A 21,180-nucleotide genomic window follows, 5' to 3' on the forward strand; every position below is an offset into this window, starting at 1 on the left:
GACATAAGCACAACAAAACCAACACCAACCTCCCTCCTCATCAACAACATTCGGAAAACACGTGGTACAAACCAACAAACACTAATAGTCATAAACATTACTGCCACAAAACGACATCAACTGTATGAGCCTTCGTACAAACACAAGTCAAGCAGGAACAAATGCACATACACGTGCACACTCTCCCTATAAACATGGATAGAAAATAATTCATTATTATCTTGGTAATCATTGCTAAAGTGAGAGGAGGGAGGGAGTGGGTGCCCCTAAGAGTTAAATGCATTTGCACCATTCTTTAATAGAATTTCCTCTCACCCAATGTGCTCTCATATTGTTTATGTTCTCTTTGGATACAGGAGAATTTATTCCTACAACCACCCACAATAAATGAGTATTGGTATTGTTATCTCTAGATAACAGATATGATACTCTCATTATAGCCTTTCTCTCTCTCTCTCTCTCGCGCTCTCTGTGTATCTCTGTATCAAACCTTAATACGTTTGCCTAGTCATTTCCCATACACTTGATTCGTTTACGTTAACCACGTTTCTTTCCATCACACTATATCCTTTTATGCCGTTTGTTGTTGTTGTAAAGGTTTTGAGAATTGTAATTTCGGCATTCGTTGTTGTTTGGCTCACTGTTAAAAACAAAAAAAAAACAATACGAAAAATTGTCCTGTGTCATACTGTATGTGAATCAACATTTCAATACATGTTGGCGCTTTTCAGTTGTGTGGCCGAAGTCGTTGCATTCACACTGGCTTTATCGCAAAAGAGAGTGTTACATTTGTCGCCGAAAATTATTGAATATAAAAACGAAAATTCGCGTCCTTTGTGAAATTTAACGTAAAATAATCATAAATTGTTTTTGAATAGTCAAGTGAAAGAGGCTGAGAATTTCATAAATCTAATACGAGTACGATTTGTAGCAAGAAATTATAATTAAAAAAAAAATCGAAGTTTTTGTTATTAAGGAAATTTTTATGAAATTTCCCTAAAGCCATATTTGCCTAAGTAAAATAATAAAAAATATCTAACTATCGTTCACAATAGTCTTTCATTTGTCTAAAATATAACACGCGCGCGTTTTAGCAATTCTTTATTAAAAAAGTGCTTTAAATAAAATTATCCCAAGTAGTCGCCTAGTATTCTCGCATTCACAGCAAATAATACAAGAAAAATAATTTAAGCTTTTCTATTAAGATAAAAAAGAAAGTTATAAAAAATATTCTTAATAAGGATGTCTAAGTTCTTTTTTTTGCCAAAGTGTAATTGTGTTTGTTAAAGCCAAATAAAATAAATAAAATATATATGTGTATGAGTGTGTGCGTCTACGACAAATAGTGAATATTGGTGTAAGTGTTGTGTTTTGGTTTCTTCAAAAAAAAAAAAAAAAAAAAAAATCGAAGAAATCGCATATTCAAGTCTAAAACAACGCATAAAATAAAGCAAATACAGAAACTGAAAACAGCTGTCGTTTGTCTTTAATAAATTTCTTAGAAGTGAAAAAAGCAAAAATCTTAAATAACTCCAAAGTTTAGACGTAATTCTCCCGTGAGCATCCATTTAAAAGGTATTATAAACAAATCCTTTTTATATAGCCAATAATTTTAATGAGATTACTTTTAAATACATTATGACTTCATAAATATATTATATTATATATCTCCATCTTAACGTTTTTTCTTTGCCTTTGTTTGTGATTTGTAGAATTTTGTCTCCCAATAGTATGCTATAGGTTAATTACAAAATAAAGCCTACGTATAGGCAATTTTTGTTAAAGGAAATATATGGTTGATAATAAATAGTTAAAGAATTCAAAATATATAGCTCATATTTTTTCTAGTGGCATTCTAATTTGAAAAAGTATTTTAAAAGTAATGAAAAATGTTTAATTAAAAAATATATTTTATATGTTTATACGTTTTGGTGTAATTTTTATACCCTAAACCACATAGTGGTCAAGATAAAATAAGTTTGATCGGCCAAAAAATGTGCCTACCAGAAATATTGATTTTAGACCCCATAAAATATATACCGATCGACTCAGAATCGCCTCCTGAGTCGATCTAGCGCTTGGTGTCCGTCCGTCCGTCCGTCCGTCCGTCCGTCCGGTCCATGTATTTGTTGTTCGTAGGATTCCGGTCGCAATTATTAACCGATTTTGATGAAATTTGGTACAGGGAGTTTTTTGGGCACAAGGACGAACGCTATTGAATTTGGAAGAAATCGGATCAAATTTAGATATAGCTCCCATATATATGTATCGCCCGATTTCGACAAATAGGGTCACGTTGCGCGTTGTTTCAAACGGATCGTCACCAAATTTGGCAAAAGGTAATCTTTTCCATCGCCCTTCAAGTCTGCAAAATTTCATCCAAATCGGTTCAGATTTAGATATAGCTCTCATATATATGTATCGCCCGATTTTTCTAAATTTGGCCATAATACTCTTATTTATCAACCGATCTTACCCAAATTTGGCTAAATGTAGTCTTCTATAGCACTAACTATATGTGCAAAAAATCATCGAAATCGGTTCAGATTTAGATATAGCTCCCATATATATGTATAGCCCGATTTTCCCAAATTTGGCCATAGAACCCTTATTTATTAACCGATCTTACTAAAAGTTGACAAGATCCAGTCCTCTATAGTACTAACTATATGTGCAAAATTTCATCGAAATCGGTTCAGATGTGGATATAGCTCCCATATATGTATCACCCGATTTTGAAAAATTCGCCCCTAATAACCTTATGTTTGACCATACAGGCCTCATTTCTTAATTGATCTTACTCAAATCTTGCACAAGGTAACCTTTTGTGGTATTTCTCAAACCCGCAAAATATTATGCAAATTGGTTCAGATTTAGATATAGCTTCCATATATATGCATCGCTCGATTTTCCCAAATTTGGCCATAGTACTCTTATTTATTAACCAATGTTACTCAAATTTCAAATTTTGATGTACTAGCCGATCGTACTTATACGTCCTTGTAGCTCTTACATAAGAATATTGCTTGATTTTTACAAATTTTTATTTATTACCCACACTAATTTAACGATTTTCTCTTTTTTAATAATGGGCTCAATATTACTGGCATACTAATTCCGTAGGCGCAATATCAACACAGCCAGTGTTGCTAGAAGTAGGGGAAATTCCCTATATGTAGGGTTTTTCTAATATTTAGCGTCTTGTAGGGACATAGGGCCACAATGTAGGACATTTTCACTCAACACAATTTGTAATAATTTTTACATTTTGGTGGCTCTAGAGGAGAAAATTAGAAGCCGGCAAGGCTTGATCTTTAACAATGTGTGGTAAACTTTATTCCTGTAGAAAATTTTGTCAACATTTTATTTCTATAGAACATTTTGTCAAAATTGTATTTCTATAGAAATCTTTTTCAAAATATTATTTCTATAAAAAATTTTCTCAAAATTTTATTTCTGTGGAATTTTTTCTCAAAATTTTATTTCTATAGAATTTATTGTCAAAATTTTATTTCTATAGAAAAATTTCTCACAAAAAGTTGTTTATAGTAACTTTTTCCAAAATTTTATTTTTATAGAGATTTAACAAAAAACATTAATAATTTGGGTAGAATTCTACCAACTGTGGCAACCGTAGTGGTAATACAAATTTATATTCTAAGTTATATACGTTGCATATTCATGTTGTAAGATAATAAAGTACTTAGAACCATTTTTGTTTTGTAAAATTTTTTAAATTTAACGAAAAATATAGTAGGGCAAATTGTTTGGGAAAGTAGGGAACTTTTTTTGTCCTTGTAGGGTAAACCGAACATTTTCCCTGGCAACATTGACTATGAGCTATAGCCAGATTGACACAAAGCACCCATAGACATGTGCCCTTTAATTTTCTTAAATATGCAACTGCGGTTTATCTCCCAGACCTATATGTTACCCCACAAATGCTTATGATTACTAATTCTGTAATGGTGGTTTAGGGTATGATATAGTCGGCCCCGCCCGACTTTCTACTTTACTTACTTGTTAAATATATTCCTATGATAATATCCAAAAGTATGCTATTAATTTATAGTAAACCCAAGCCTAACAAGTAAGGAAAGTCTAAAGTCGGGCGGGGCCGACTATATTATACCCTGCACCACTCTGTAGATCTAAATTTTCGATACCATATCACATCCGTCAAATGTGTTGGGGGCTATATATAAAGGTTTGCCCCAAATACATACAATTACGTATCACTCGATCTGGACAGCATTTGATAGACTTCTACAAAATTTATAGACTCAAAATTTAAGTCTGCTAATGCACTAGGATGGAACACAATGTTAGTAAAAAAAAAAATATGGGAAACATTTAAATCTGAAGCAATTTTAAGGAAACTTCGCAAAAATTTATTTATGATTTATCACTCAATATATATGTATTAGAAGTTTAGGAAAATTAGAGTCATTTTTACACCTTTTTTGGACTAAGAAGTGGCGATTTTACAAGGAAAATATTGGTATTTTGACCATTTTTGTCGAAATCAGAAAAACATATATATGGGAGCTATATCTAAATCTGAACCGATTTCAACCCAATTTGGCACGCATAACTACAATGCTAATTCTACTCCCTGTGCAAAATTTCAACTAAATCGGAGGAAAAAATTGGTCTCTGTGGTCATATGAGTGTAAATAGGGCGAAAGCTATATATGGGAGATATATCTAAATCTGAACCGAATTCAACCAAATTTGGCACGCATAGCTACAATGTTAATTCTACTCCCTGTGCAAAATTTCAACTAAATCGGAGCAAAAAATTGGCCTCTGTGGTCATATGAGTGTAAATCGGGCGAACGATATATATGTGAGCTATATCTAAATCTTAACCGATTTCAATAAAATTTGGCACACTTAACTTCACTACTAATTGTACTCCTAGAGCAAAATTTCAACCAAATTGGGGTAAAACTCTGGCTTCTGGGACCGTATTAGTCCATATCGGGCGAAAGATATATATGGGAGCTATATCTAAATCTGAAACGATTTCAATAAAATTTGGAACACTTGACTATAGTACTAATTGTTCTTCTTGTGCAAAATTTTAAGCAAATTAGGGTAAAACTCTGGCTTCTGGGGCCAGAGATATAGGTCCCACATATATATATATACACAGTCTCACATAAGTTTACATACCCTTGAGGTTTTTACCTTATAACTAAACATGTTTCTTGTTGTTGTTTATAATCCAGACTAAAAAAATCTTCTTGAAAATTGACAAATACTTTGTTTTTTAAATTAATTTACAAAATCTAAAGCATATATATGCATATTTTATTATATTTTATTAATTAAAGAAAATACAATTTCTTAAGTCGTATTTAAACTTGTGTAAGACTGTGTATATATATATATATATATATATATATATATATATATATATATATATATATATATATATATATATATATATATATATATATATATATATATATATATATATATATATATATATATATATATATATATATATATATATATATATATATATATATATATATATATATATATATATATATATATATATATATATATATATATATATATATATATGTATATATATATATGTGGGACCTATATCTAAATCTGAACCTATTTCTTCCAAAATCAATAGGATTCTATTCTGAGCCAAAACACATACTTGTGCCAAATTTGAAGTCGATTGGACTAAAACTGCGACCTAGACTTTGATTAGAAAAATGTGTTCACGGACAGACGGACATGGCTATATCGACTCAGGAGCCCATCCTAAGCATTTTTGCCAAAGACACCATGTGTCTATCTCGTCTCCTTGTGGGCGTTGCAAACATATGCACTAAATTATAATACCCTGTTCCACAGTGTGGCGCAGGGTATATTCAATCATAACTTGGACAGTTAAACTATTTCGTTTTCTTCGAATGGTTGTAAAATTTGTAAAATGTCTATAAGGATACAAGAGAATCCAGAGATTAAGACACAATACATAGTGCTAGATCGTTAATTCAGGCTCATTTAAATAAATCCGTCCTTTCTTTGTCACACTTATTTATATCTAGTAATTATACTGTTGAACCACATACTGTCAAATATTTTCAAAAAAATAGTAAGCAGATATTTTATTTTCTAAACAAAATTTTCATTTTAAAAATAGTTTCCTTGATATTCAGTTCATTTGAAAAGGGCTTCATTTCTACAATAATAAAAAACGTTAATCTCACATTTGCATAATAAGTTTAATCGTTAAAATGACCAACGATAGTGCTGCCTATTCAACTCTCATGGATGGTGAATCTTCCGGCTATATTTGGATGGGTGCTTGGTCCTTATTTTGTATCTCGAAAATTGTCTGGTATTATGTGGATAAATACGTCAATAATATTTTGGACTAAAGCCAAAAGAAAGGCAACAACTTTGGATGGATTGGAGCATTAAATTTTTTGCTACAAAATTCGAGTACTTTTGATGGATATCTATACATTTTGTTTTGTGGATTTTAAATTTAAAATGTGTTAGTTTTTTCTATACGCTATTGTTTTTATCAATATTATCTTCGAGAAATAAAGTTTCTAGGAAGTTTCTATAGAAATAAAATTACGACGAAATTTTCTGTGGAACTATGTATATTTTTATGAAATTTTCTATGAAAAAAAAAATCTATAAACTTTTGGACGAATTATTCTAGAATTAAAATTTCCAAGAAATTTCCTGCCGATAAAAGTCCTAATTTTTATAAAAATAAATTATGGGAAATTTTCTGTATAAATAAATCTTCTGCGGAATTTACTATACAATTAAACTTTCTAGAATATTTTCTGTATAAATAAAATTGTTAAAAAATTTATAGAAATAAAATTTCGTGAAAACTTTCTATAGGAATAAAATTCCTAGGAAACCTTCTATAGTAATTAAAGTCCTAAGCAATCTTTTTATAAAAATAAATTTAAGCTGAAATAAAAAAAAAACAACAAAAATAAATTTCCTTAAAATTTGTTATAAATAGAGAATTTTTAAAAAAGTTTCGATTGAATAGTATATAGGAATTAAAGTCCTAAGCAATAGATAGAGAATTTTTAAAAAAGTTTCTATAGAAATCAAATTGCTTGAAAATAAAATTTCTGAGAAATTTTTATCAGAAATAAAATATTTACGGATTATTTCTTAGAAAATCCTCAAGGAAGTTTTGTTTGTAAATACAGTTTTTAGGATTTTTGTGCGAAAAAAAAATCTGGGAAATATATTTCGTCAACATTTTCTGTAAAAATGAAAGTTTTACGAATCTTTCTATCGAAATACTATTTTTAGAAATAAAATTTCGTCACATTCTTTTAGGAAAAAACTTTCGTCAAAATTTTATATTGGTTTATAATATCGAAAAAATATTCTATAGGAATAAAATTTCTAGGAAGTCAAGAACCTTTGTTGTTAGCACCTTATTTTTTTTATACCCTCCATCATAGGATGGGGGTATATTAACTTTGTCATTCCGTTTGTAACACATCGAAATATTGCTCTAAGACCCCATAAAGTATATATATTCTAGGTCGTGGTGAAATTCTGAGTCGATCTAAGCATGTCCGTCCGTCCGTCCGTCCGTCTGTTGAAATCACGCTAACTTCCGAACGAAACAAGCTATCGACTTGAAACTTGGCACAAGTAGTTGTTATCGATGTAGGTCGGATGGTATTGAATATATAGCCCCCATATAAAGGGAGCCTCTAACAGAAGCATATTTCATCCGATCCGGCTAAAATTTGGTATATGGTGTTTGTATATGGTCTCTAACAACCGTGCAAAAATTGGTCCACATCGGTCCATAATTATATATAGCCCCCATATAAACGGATCCCCAGATTTGGCTGCGGAGCCTCAAAGAGAAGAAAATTTCATCCGATCCGGCTGAAATTTGGTACATGATGTTGGTATATGGTCTCTAACAACCATGCAAAAATTGGTCCATATCGGTCCTTAATTATATATAGCCCCCATATAAACCGATCCCCAGATTTGGCTTGTGGAGCCTCTTTGAGAAGCATATTTCATCCAATCTGGTTGTAAGTGGAACATGGTGTTAGTATATGATCTTTAACAACCGTGCCAGAATTGGTCCATATCGGTCCATAATTATATATAGCCCCCATATAAAACGTTCTCCAGATTTGACCTCCGGAGCCTCTTGGAGGAGCAAAATTCATCCGATCCGGTTCAAATTAGGAACGTAGTGTTAGTATATGGTCGCTAACAACCATACCAAATTGGTCCATATCGCTTCATAATCATGGTTGCCACTAGAGCCAAAAATAATCTACCAAAATTTTATTTCTATAGAAAATTTTGTCAAAATTTTATTTTTATAGAAAATTTTGTCAAAATTTTATTTCTAGAGAAAATTTTGTTAAATTTTGTTCTGTTCATAATAAAATTTTCATCATTGTCAAAATTTTATTTCTATAGAAAATTTTGTCAAAATTTTATTTCTAGAGCAAATTTTGTTAAAATTTTGTTCGGTTCATAATAAAATTTTCATCATTGTCAGAATTTTATTTCTATAGAAAATTTTGTCAAAATTTTATTTCTATAGAAAATTTTGTTCAAATTTTATTCGGTTCATAATCATGGTTGCCACTCGAGCCAAAAATAATCTACCAAGATTTTATTTCTATAGAAAATTTTGTCAAAACTTTATTTCTATAGAAAATTTTGTTAAAATTTTATTTCTGTAGAAATTTTTGTCAACATTTTCTTTCTATAGAAAATTTTGTCAAAATTTTTATTTCTATAGAAAATTTTGTGAAAATTTTATTTCTATAGAAAATTTTGTTAAAATTTTATTTCTGTAGAAAATTTTGTTAAAATTTTATTTCTGTAGAAAATTTTGTCAAAATTTTATGTCTACTTTGTCAAACTGAATTATATACGTATTGGATCGATCTTTTTTGATTTAATATATACCACGTATGGACTTACATACAATTTAGAAGATGGTGTTAGGAGGTTTTAAGATACCTTGCCATCGGCAAGCGTTACCGCAACTTAAGTAATTCGATTGTGGATGGCAGTGTTTAGAAGAAGTTTCTACGCAATCCATGATGGAGGGTACATAAGCTTCGGCCTGGCCGAACTTACGGCCGTATATACTTGTTTTTATATTTATTTTCATATATTATTATGATTGTAAATCTTGTAATAAATAAATAAAATTTCTAGGAAACTTTCTATAGAAATAAAATTTCAAGGAATTTTTCTCAAGAAATAACATTACTGAGAAATTTTCTATACAAATGAAATTTCTGAAAAATTTTCTATAGAAATAATATTTTTCGAACATTTATTATACACTGAAAAAAAAATATTGACGTGATATTAGAGATTACCCAACCTTAATTTTAGGATGCGAAATTTACAAAATATTAAGGACAAATTTCTTTAAAATAATGAAATTTTAATTAAAATAAAGTTTGTAATCTTTGCTTCAAAAATTTTTTGCATTAAATTTAGAACACAAATTTTTGTAAATTTCCATCCCTGCGTTAAAGTCGCATGTCTTTGAACTAAGGCTAATTTTCCTTAAAGTAAAGAAACACATTTTTGATTTAAAGAAATTGTCTTTAAATTAACTGAAATATTGAAACTTTAGATTTAAGATAAAAACGCTTCAAATATAAGCTAAGACTTATTTTGAGGATTTAGCATCTTTGGTTTAAAGTTTTTTTTTTTTTTGAATTAAGAAAACATTTTTTACTTTGAAGTATCCGTTATAATTTGGATTTTTAAACTGGCATTTATTTGTACGTGACTACCTTTATTAATAAACCTCGAAAAGAGAATGAAAATTTGATAAATGAGATCTGTACCCTAATTTTAATTTTATTGGTCCTACATTTAAAGCCAGTTAGGTCGCTAAAAAATTTCTTTATTTTAAAGAAGCCGCATCTTTGGCTCGGAATCAATACCAAAATCCTTAAGGGAAGGTCAAAATCTTTGGATCCAAGTAAACTTTTTTTTTTTGAGTGTAGAAATACAATTTCTAGGAAATTAACTATAGGTGTAAAATTTCTAAGAAATTTCCCAATAATGTTTTGGAAAATTTTCTATAGAAATAAAATTTTGCCACAATTTTCCATAGGAATTTAATTTCAAGAAAATTTTCTATAGGATTAAAATTTCTAGGAAACTTTGTATTTCTGAGAAATGATCTATACAAATATCAAAATTTTTTATAGAAATAAAATTTATAGGAAATTTACTGTATTTACTATTTTCTATAGAATTAAAATTTATATACAATTTTCTGTAGGAATAACATTTCGAAAAAATTTCCTATGTGAATAAAATTTCTAGGAAACTTTCTTAAGAATCAAATTTTCAAGGAGATTTTCTATACAAATAAAATTTCTGCAAAATTTTCTATAGAAATAACATTTCTCGAAATTTTCTTATAGAAATAAAACTCTTAGGAAATTTTCTAAGAAATTCCTCAATAACAATTTGGGAAATTTTTTATAGAAATAAAATTTTTAGAAAATTTTATATAGACCAATTCTGAATATTCCCTAGGGAATATGTTCCCTGGTAATTCATTTTCCCCGGGTATAAAATCCTCCTTTACTATACAGTAGGGGAAAGGAATAAAGAAAAATTCCCCAGGGAGATTTTGTTTAGAATAGGGGAACATGGAAGAGGAAAAAAATTCCCAGGGTGTTGTTATTGAGAGAAATATAATTTCGAAAAAATTTGCTATAAGAATAAAATTTCTAGGAAATTTTTTATAGAATAAATATTTCTAGGAAAGTTTCTACAAAAAAAAATCACCAGGAAATTTGCTTTAGAAATAAAATGTCGACAAAATTTTCTATAGGAAAAAAAAAATTCATTTATTTTTTCTACGGACATTTAATTTTTTTGGGAAATTTTTATGAACATAATTTTGGTAATTTTATACACAAATAAAATTTCTGGGAAATTTTCTATACACAGAAAAAAATATCACCAAAACATTTCCAATTAAAAAGTTAATTGAAGTTGAAATTTTTTTCAATTAATAAATTAATTGGTACAATTAACTTTTTAATCAAAATAGAAACATTAAGTTAATTAAGTCAATGATTGAACATTTTAAAATTTTTAATTAAAAAGTTAATTGGTGCAATTAACTTTTAACCAAATTCGAAAGACTAAGTCAGTTTATGATGATGATGAACATTTTTTTTAAATTTTTAGTTAAAATTTTTTTTCAAACAATCAATTGTTAATCCAAATAAAAATTCTAAGCCAATTCAGAATGTAATTGAAAATAGTTACCTTTTTATTTAATAAATTAATTGAGTTTTGCAATCAACATCAATTAAATTTTTAATTGGATCAATTAAAAAATTAATTGAAATTTGGCAATGAAATCAATTAATTTTTTAATCAAGAATTTTTTCTATGCCCAATTAAAACTGTGATTGATACTATCATTTTCGTGATTGAAGACATTTCAATTAAAAAAATAATTGGATCAATTAATTTCGTGATTGAATCAGAAAAAAAATTTTTTGTGTGTACGTATAGAATTTTTAGGAAATTTGTTGCAGAGACAAACTGTCGAGAAAATTTCTTTTGAAGTAAAATTTCTAGGACAATTCCTATAGAATTAAGTATTCTAAGAAATAAATTTCTTTGAAATTTTTTAAGGAAATAACATTTCCAAAAATTTGCTATTCTAGGAAGTTTAAAAAAAAATATATAGATTTTTTTATAGAAATAATATTTCGTGGACATTTTCCAAAAAAATGAATTTTATATACAAATAATACAATTCTGGGAAAGTTTCTGCAGAGACAAAATTTCCAGAAAATTTCCTTTAGAATTACAATTTCTATGAAATTTTCTATAGAGTTAAGTTTTCTAAGAAATTTCTTAAAAAAATTCTATAAAAAAAATTTTTTGGAAATTTTTTATTGAAACAGAATTTTTAAGAAAATAGAATTTCCAAAAATTTGCTATAGAAATATAATTTCTAGGAAGTTAAAAAAAAATAAGAACAATTTGTTTAGGAAATGTTTTAGGAAAATTTTTATAGAAATAATATTTTGTGGACATTTTCTATACAAATGAAATTTTGACAAATAAATGTTTAGGATATTTTTTATTGAAATAGTTTTTCAAGGAATTTTTCTATAGAAATAAAATTCTACGATATTTGTGTAGAAATAATTTTTCTAGGAAAGTTTCTATGAAAACAAGTAAGGAAAGTCTAAAGTCGGGCGGGGCCGACTATATTATACCCTGCACCACTTTGTAGATCTAAATTTTCGATACCATATCACTTCCGTCAAATGTGTTGGGTGCTATATATACAGGTTTGTCCCAAATACATACATTTAAATATCACTCGATTTGGACAGAATTTTACAAAATCTATAGACTCAAAATTTAAGTCGGCTAATGCACTAGGGTGGAACACAATGTTAGTAAAAAACAAGTAAGGAAAGTCTAAAGTCGGGCGGTGCCGACTATATTATACCCCGCACCAATTTGTAGATCTAAATTTTCGATACCATATCACTTCCGTCAAATGTGTTGGGTGCTATATATACAGGTTTGTCCCAAATACATACATTTAAATACCACTCGATTTGGACAGAATTTGATAGACTTTTACAAAATCTATAGACTCAAAATTTAAGTCGGCTAAAAAAATATGGAAAACATTTGAATCTGAAGCAATTTTAAGGAAACTTCGCAAAACTTTATTTATGATTTATCGCTCGATATATATGTATTAGAAGTTTAGGAAAATTAGAGTCATTTTTACAACTTTTCGACTAAGCAGTGGCGATTTTACAACGAAAATGTTGGTATTTTGACCATTTTTGTCGAAATCAGAAAAACATATATATGGGAGCTATATCATAATCTGAACCGATTTCAATCAAATTTGGCAAACATGATTATATTACTAATTGTACTCCTAGTGCAAAATTTCAACCAAATTGGGCCAAAAGTCTGGCTTCTGGGGCCATATAAGTCCATATCGGGCGAAAAATATATATGGAAGCTATATCTAAATCTGAACCGATTTCAATCAAATTTGGCACACATGATTATACTACTAATTGTACTCCTTGTGCAAAATTTCAAGCTAATCGGGATAAAACTCAGGCTTCTGGGTCCATATCAGTGCATATCGGGCGAAAGATATATATGGGAGCTATATCTAAATCGGAAGCGATTTTAACCAAATTTGGCACGCATAACTACAATGCTAAATCTACCCCCTGTGCAAAATTTCAACAAAATTGGGCCAAAACTCTGGCTTTCAGGACCATATTAGTCCATATCGGGCTTAAGATATATATGGGAGCTATATCTAAATCTGAACCGATTTCAATCAAATTTTGCACACTTGACTATACTACTAAATGTACTCCTAGTGCAAAATTTCAACCAAATTCGGCCAAAAATCTGGCTTCTGGGGGCCATATAAGTCCATATCGGGCGAAAGATATATATGGGAGCTATATCTAAATCTGAACCGATTTCAATCAACTTCTTCACACTTGACTATACGACTAAGTGTTATGTTTGTACATAATTTCAAGCAAATCGGTATGAAACTCTGGCTGCTGGGTCCATATTGGTGCATATCGGCAGAAAGATATATATGGGAGCTATATCTAAATCAGAACCGATTTCTTCCAAAATCAATAGGGTTATATTCTGACCCAAATTAGGAACATGTGCCAAATTTGAAGGACTTAAATTGCGGCCTAGATTTTGATCAGAAAAATGTGTTCACAGACAGACGGACGGACGGACGGACGGACAGACGGACAGATAGACAGACGGACATGGTTATATCGACTCAGGGACCCACCCTGAACATTATTGCCAAAGACACTATGTGTCAATCTCGTCTCCTTCTGGGTGTTACAAACATATGCACTAACTTATAATACCCTGTTCCACGCAGGGTATAAATATGGGAAGTATTTAAATCTGAAGCAATTTTAAGCAAACTTCGCAAAAGTTTATTTATGATTTATCGCTCAATATATATGTATTAGAAGATTAAGAAAACTAGAGTCATTTTTACAACTTTCCGACTAAGCAGTGGCGATTTTACAAGGAAAATGTTGGCATTTTGAAAATTTTTGTCGAAGCCGGAAAAACATATATATGGGAGCTATATCTAAATCTGAAGCGATTTCAACCAAATTTGGCACGCATAGCTACAATGCTAATTCTACTCCCTGTGCAAAATTTCAATTAAATCGGAGCAAAAAATTTGCCTGTGTGGTCATATGAGTGTAAATCAGGGGAAAGCTATATATGGGAGCTATATCTAAATCTGAACCGATTTCAACCAAATTTGGCATGCGTAGCTACAATGCTAATTCTACTCCCTGTGCAAAATTTTAACTAAATCGGAGCAAAAAATTGGCCTGTGTAGTCATATGAGTGTAAATCAGGCGAAAGTTATATATGGGAGCTATATCTAAATCTGAACCGATTTCAACCAAATTTGGCATGCGTAGCTACAATGCTAATTCTACTCCCTGTGCAAAGTTTTAACTAAATCGGAGCAAAAAATTGGCCTATGTGGTCATATGAGTGTAAATCAGGCGAAAGCTATATATGGGAGCTATATCTAAATCTGAACTGATTTCAACCAAATTTGGCACGCATAGCTACAATGCTAATTCTACTCCCTGTGCCAAATTTCAATTAAATCGGAGCAAAAAATTGGCCTGTGTGGTCATATCAGGCGAAAGCTATATATGGGAGCTATATCTAAATCTGAACCGATTTCAACCAAATTTGGCACGCATAGCTACAATGCTAATTCTACTCCCTGTGCAAAATTTTAACTAAGTCGAAGCAAAAAATTGGCCTCTGTGGTCGTATGAGTGTAAATTGGGCGAAAGCACTATATGGGAGCTATATCTAAATCTGAACCGATTTCAACCAAATTTGGCACGCATAGCTACAATGCTAATTCTACTCCCTGTGCAAAATTTCAATTAAATCGGAGTAAAAGATTGGCCACTGTGGTCATATGAGTGTAAATCGGGCGAACGATATATATATGGGAGCTATATCTAAATCTGAACCGATTTCAAGAAAATTTAGCACACTTGACGACACTACTAATTGTACTCCTAGTGCAAAATTTCAACCAAATTGGGGTAAAACTCTGGCTTCTGGGACCGTATTAGTCCATATAGGGTGAAATATATATATGGGAGCTATATCTAAATCTGAACCGATTTCTTGCAAAATCAATAGGGTTCTATTCCTAGCCAAAACACATACTTGTGGCAAATTTGAAGTCGATTGGAATAAAACTGCGACCTAGACTTTGATTACAAAAATGTGTTCACGGACAGACGGACATGGCTATATCGACTCCGGAGCCCACCCTGAGCATTTTTGACAAAGACATCATATGTCTATCTCGTCTCCTTCTGGGTGTTGCAAACATATGCACTAACTTATAATACCCTGTTCCACAGTGTGGAGCAGGGTATAATAAAATGTCCACGACATTTTCTATAGAAATTAAATTTCACTAAGAAATTTTCTGTAGAAATAAAAAATAAATAAATAAAATTTCAAACAATCGAGATTTTCCTTGCTAGCACGATCAAAATGGATGTGCATACCATAGTTGTGAGAAAATTAAATAATGTTAATTCTTTTCAAAATATCTTTTGAAATTGTTTGAAGACAATTTCATTTAAGATTTATTGATATACGATTAATATCATTCCACATCATTTGGTATTGCTCTAATGATAATCCAAACCAAACCAACCAACTAAATAATTACACCATTTACTCGAAAAGAATCTAAACTACCCTTGAACACAATAATGCTAATGGGAAAAAATTAAACTTTGAATAACTTTAAGTCATTATCTTTATGATTATGATGCGTTTCACTCTTCACATAACATGCAAACATGTATAATCTAATTCAATCAATGTGGAAAAGCCTTCATGTTATGCAGCATACAATAAGTGCCTTATAGTAGGCCATACATTTTTCAAGATAATTTATTCCAAATTAGTCTCTGTCATTACCATTGGCAATATTTCAAATTGTAGCCATTAATTAATGATGGAGTGAGACAAGAATGTGCGACGGTAATGCTGAATGATAAAATATGTATTCAGTATTTGATTGTGGGCGGCTAAGAGGCACTGTATGGATTCGGTTTTATGTGCATTATCTGACATTGACAAGAGGGATTGTTTGGTTTGGATTTGGATAAAAGTTTGACGTTATCAACAAGATCTGTGATGGAAAGAAATTGTAATGAATGTAGCAACCATTATTCTTGGCAATGATTTTCATAGAATAATTAATAATTGTCTTGTTATGCAGGCATGCTGTGAAGTCTATTTTTAGGAGCAGGTGTAAATTATTTTATTTATTTATTAATTTTTTGTTGATAAGTGCCATGCTATATTAGATTTGTCTGCATTCTTTAATGTAAATATTGTATAGTTAACCTTACTTTACAAAATGTAGACAGGTAAGAGCAAGGGAATTGCTTCGTTTGCACTACAGTGGTTCTCTCCGATGAGAAGCCAGTCCAATTTGAGCAGTTTGTAAACAAACAAAATAATCGCATTACTTGCCAATAAGTCAGCTGAAAATGTATTCCTACGATTGGCCTCTAGGCAATGGCCACCAAAGTCACCGGATCTCAATCCGTTTGACTTTTGCCCCTGGGGAATCTTTGAGAGTAAGGTTGGCATTAAAAATGACCAAAGTGTACATTATCTGAAGATGGCGCTTGGCCGGGAATGGTACCAAATACCTCAGAGCCATATTCGCGCAGAGACCACATTTCGTGACAAAGTTAGCCAATTTGAACTAAATCTTTTTATTTAAGAAGTTTTAAAATGGAATTTAGACCTTCTTTACTTGTTAGTTTAGGTTAGATTAGGTGGCAGCCCGATGTATCAGGCTCACTTAGACTATTCAGTCCGTTGTGATACCACATTGGTGAACTTCTCTCTTATAACTGAGTGCTGCCCGATTCCATGTTAAGCTCAATGACAAGGGACCTCCTTTTTATAGCCGAGTCCGAACGGTGTTCCAAATTGCAGTGAAACCACTTAGAGAAGCTTTGAAACCCTCAGAAATGTCACCAGCATTACTGAGGTGGGATAATCCACCGCTGAAAAACTTTTTGGTGTTCGGTCGAAGCAGGAATCGAACCCACGACCTTGTGTGTGCAAGGCGGGCATGGTAACCATTGCACCACGGTGGCTCCCTTGTTAACTTTTAATAAGAGTTCACGCAAAGAATTTTTTTCTGATTTAATCACGAAATTAATTGATCCAATTAATTTTTTATTTGATATGTCTTCAATCACAGAAATGATGGTATCAATTAAAAACTTAATTGATCCAGTTAAAAAAGCAAGTATATACCGCCGTAAGTTCGGCCAGGCCGAAGCTTATGTACCCTCCACCATGGATTGCGTAGAAACTTCTACTGAAGACTGTCATCCACAATCGAATTACTTGGGTTGCGGTAACACTTGCCGGTGGCAAGGTATCTTAAAACTTCCTAACACCGTCTTCTAAATTACAATGTAGTCCATACGTAGTATATATTAAACTAAAAAAGGCCGATTAAATACGTATATAATTAAGTTTAAAGTTTCTATAGAAATAAAATTTTGACAACATTTTCTATAGAAGTAAAATTTGGAAAAATTTCTCTATAGAAATAAAACTTGGAAAAAAATCCTATAGAAATAACATTTTATACAAAATTTTCTATAGAAATAAAATTTTTACAAAATTTTCTATAGAAATAAAATTTTTACAACATTTTCTATAGAAATAAAATTTTTACAAAATTTTCTATAGAAATAAAATTTTTACAAAATTTTCTATAGAAATAACATTTTGACAATGTTTTCCATAAAACTAAAATTTTGGTAGATTATTTTTGGCTCGAGTGGCAACCATGAATATGAACCGATATGGACCAATTTTTGTGTGATTGGGGATCGGCTATATATAACTATATACCGTTATGGAACAATTTTGGCATGGATATTTGCGGCCTTATACTAACACCACGTTGCAAATTTCAACCGGATCGGATGAATTTTGCTCCTCCAAGAGGCTCCGGAGATCAAATCTGGGGAACGGTTTATATGGGGGCTATATATAATTATGGACCGATATGGACCAATTTTTGCATGGTCATTAGAGAACATATACCAACACCATGTACCAAATTTCAGCCGGATCGGATGAAATTTTCGTTTCTTAGAGGCTCCGCAAGCCAAATCGGGGGATCGGTTTATATGGGGGCTATATATAATTATGGACCGATGTGGATGGTCATTAGAGAACATATACCAATACCATGTACCAAATTTCAGCCGAATCGAATGAAATTTGCTTCTCTTAGAGGTTCCACAACCCAAATCGGGGGATCGGTTTATATGGGGGCTATATATAATTATGGACCGATGTGGACCAATTTTTGCATGGTTATTAGAGACCATAGACTAACACCATGTAGCAAATTTTAGCCGGATCGGATGAAACTTGGTTCTCTTAGAGGCTCCGCAAGCCAAATCGGGGGATCGGTTTATATGGGGGCTATATGTAATTATGGACCGATATGGACCAGTTTTTGAATGGTTGTTAGAGACCATATACTAACACCATGTACCAAATTTCAGCTGCATCGGATGAAATTTGCTTCTCTTAGAGCGATCGCAAGCCAAATTTGGGGGTCGTTTATATGGGAGCTATACGAAAAAGTTGACCGATATGGACCAATTTTTGCATGGTTGTTAGAGACCATATGCTACCACCATGTACCAAATTTCAGCCGGATCGGATGAAATTTGCTTCTCTTAGAGCAATCGCAAGCCAAATTTGGTGATCCGTTTATATGGGGGATATACGTAAAAGTGGACCGATATGGCCCATTTGCAATACCATCCGACCTACATCAATAACAACTATATCTGCCAAGTTTCAAGTCGATAGCTTGTTTCGTTCGGAAGTTAGTTGCACCTATGAGCCCGGAAGTAAACAGCAGTCGTATGTATGGGTGTTTCAAGATGAGCCAAATCCAACAAAAGGTTCTCGCGCACGAACCACTTCCAAGCATATGATCACCAGTTTTTTTTTGGCGGAAAGACTAAACATGTCACAATCGTACCACTAGAAACACGCAGAACAATCAATTCTCAGTGATACCCATCCAGTTGTCTTCCAAGAAATCAGGAAAAACAACTGCCAAAGACTGCTCGCTCTTCAGCACGACAATGGGAGTTCCCACACATCAAACAACTGTATGAGCACTCAAAATATCGATATGATGGGTAATCCGCCGTCTTGTTTTGGCATTCGGTGCCTTCTTGATTCCCATGCTTAAAAAATAAAATGAACGGTAAACGTTTTAGGACATCTGAAGAAACAGCTGATCAAGCAGTTGAAATTTGGTGCGTGATGTTAGTATATGGTCTCTAATAAACCTGCCAAAATTGGTCCATATCGGTCCATAATTATATATAGCCCCCATATAAACCGATCCCAAAATTTGGTTTGCGGACCCTCTAAGAGGAGCAAACTTCATCCGATCTGGCTAAAATTTGGTACATGATGTAAGTGTATGGTCTCTAACAACCATGCAAAGATTGGTCCATATCGGTCCATAATTATATATAGCCCCCATATAAACCGATCCCCAGATTTGACCTCCGGAGCCTCTTAGAGGAGCAAAATTCATCCGATCCGGTTGAAATTTGGTGCATGGTATTGGTATATGGTCTCTAACAACCGTGCAAAAATTGGTCCATATCGGACCTTAATTATATATAGCCCCTATATAAACCGATCCCCAGATTTGGGTTGCGGAGCCTCAAAGAGAAGCAAATTTCATCCGATCCGGTTGTAATTTGGAACATGGTGTTAGTATATGATCTTTAACAACCGTGGCAGAATTGGTCCATATCGATCCATAATTATATATAGCCCCCATATAAAACGTTCTCCAGATTTGACCTCCGGAGCCTCTTGGAGGAGCAAAATTCATACGATCCGGTTCAAATTAGGAACGTGGTGTTAGTATATGGTCGCTAACAACCATACCAAAATTGGTCCAATCACACAAAAATTGGTCCATATCGGTTCATAATCATGGTTGCCACTAGAGCCAAAAATTATCTACCAAAATTTTATTTCTATAGAAAAATTTGTCAAAATTTTATTTCTAGAGAAAATTTTGTTAAAATTTTATTCGTTTCATAATAAAATTTTCATCATTGTCAGAATTTTATTTCTATAGAAAATTTTGTCAAAATTTTATTTCTATAGAAAATTTTGTTCAAATTTTATTCGGTTCATAATCATGGTTGCCACTCGAGCCAAAAATAATCTACCAAGATTTAATTTCTATAGAAAATTTTGTCAAAAGTTTATTTCTATAGAAAATTTTGTTAAAATTTTATTTCTGTAGAAAATTTTGTTAAAATTTTATTTCTGTAGAAAATTTTGTTAAAATTTTATTTCTGTAGAAAATTTTGTAAAAATTTTATGTCTACTTTGTCAAACTGAATATTGGATCGATCTTTTTTGATTTAATATATACCACGTATGGACTTACATACAATTTAGGAGATGGTGTTAGGAGGTTTTAAGATATCTTGCCATCGGCAAGAGTTACCGCAACTTAAGTAATTCGATTCTGGATGGCAGTGTTTACAAGAAGTTTCTACGCAATCCATGATGAAGGGTACATAAGCTTCGGCCTGGCCGAACTTACGGCCGTATATACTTGTTTTTTTTTCATATGCTATCAAAGTCCTTTAAAAACGAGTTAGCGCAAATTTATTTTCAAAATTAAGACTCAACTTCCAGTAGAAATTTTGCTATGTTTCAAGTAAAAAACGTCTTAAAAAAAAAGAGTTGAAAAACGTGTCCTATATTTGAAGGATTTTTTGCTTTGTATGTTAGTCAAGATGCAAAAAGGCAACCAATTTAAAGACAATTTCATTAAATTTAAAGAATTTTGCTAAATTATGAAAGTCAAGTTGACCTTAGCCCAAAATTTTTTCTTTCATGTTATGATACCCATTTTTAAGTCAAATCACTTAATTGTAAGGACAGTACGACTTCATTGAA

At 31.5% G+C, this 21,180-nt stretch overlaps 1 protein-coding gene across 1 annotated transcript in view; it reads left to right on the forward strand.

The window, feature by feature from the left end:
• The first annotated feature begins 1,250 nt into the window (after positions 1–1,250).
• The window catches only part of LOC142235321 (uncharacterized), a 572,914-nt gene continuing 552,984 nt past the window's right edge, over positions 1,251–21,180 (forward strand). Inside the window, exon 1 of the mRNA XM_075306577.1 lies at positions 1,251–1,575. The gene's annotated coding sequence lies outside the window, so the exon portion shown is untranslated. The remainder of the gene's footprint in view (positions 1,576–21,180) is intronic.

This window comes from Haematobia irritans, chromosome 4 (genome assembly GCF_050003625.1).
Source record: "Haematobia irritans isolate KBUSLIRL chromosome 4, ASM5000362v1, whole genome shotgun sequence".
In the NCBI taxonomy this organism is placed as follows: domain Eukaryota; kingdom Metazoa; phylum Arthropoda; class Insecta; order Diptera; family Muscidae; genus Haematobia; species Haematobia irritans.